A 787-nucleotide genomic window follows, 5' to 3' on the forward strand; every position below is an offset into this window, starting at 1 on the left:
ATTATTTCACTGATCAGATCAAAGGGACACAAGCAGCATACTATACAGTAGAGAGCAAGAGAAACATAGCGTCATCATGTCCTCTGATCGCAACACAAGGCACAGAACTTATAGAGGAAACATTTTACATTAGAAAGAACGTATGTATTGCAATAGTATACAGCTTCAAAACCTACCTCAACCTCATGGGTACTTAAGGTACTGCAGGTGAGGAGTGAGCGTCTCACAATTAGATATGCTGTGTCCAGTATCCACGTTTTACAGTAGGGGCAATGACTATATGAAATGTAATATTTGTAGGAGGATGTTATTTTGGGTTGGGATGTGTTTACATCAGTGGAGGCTGCTGAGGGGAGAACAGCTCATAATAATGGCTGGAATGGAGCCAATGGAATCAAACACCTGGAAACCATGGAAACCAAGCCCGTCCTCCCCAATTAACGTGCCACCAACCTCCTGTGGTTTACATGTACGTACGGTGTATAATGTGATTCACCTCTGGCTCTGCTTACAGAGGTAAAGAGGAATGATGGTAATGAGTGTGTTCGCGATGAGTGGGCGTGTACAATCTCCACGAAGGCTTCTAATTGCCATTATATTGAAACTGCAGACCAGCATAACAACCTGTAAACATTGTATAATATTAGCCCTTGGATGCAAGATCAATCTACTTTAACTGAAAGAACACGACTAAAATGAATGAATTACGATTATAAATATTTAACTACTAGAAATGCACAAGGCAAAGTACGTTACATACAACTGTAAGTAAAATCTTTACAAAAAC

The sequence above is a fragment of the Salvelinus alpinus genome, chromosome 27 (genome assembly GCF_045679555.1).
Source record: "Salvelinus alpinus chromosome 27, SLU_Salpinus.1, whole genome shotgun sequence".
In the NCBI taxonomy this organism is placed as follows: domain Eukaryota; kingdom Metazoa; phylum Chordata; class Actinopteri; order Salmoniformes; family Salmonidae; genus Salvelinus; species Salvelinus alpinus.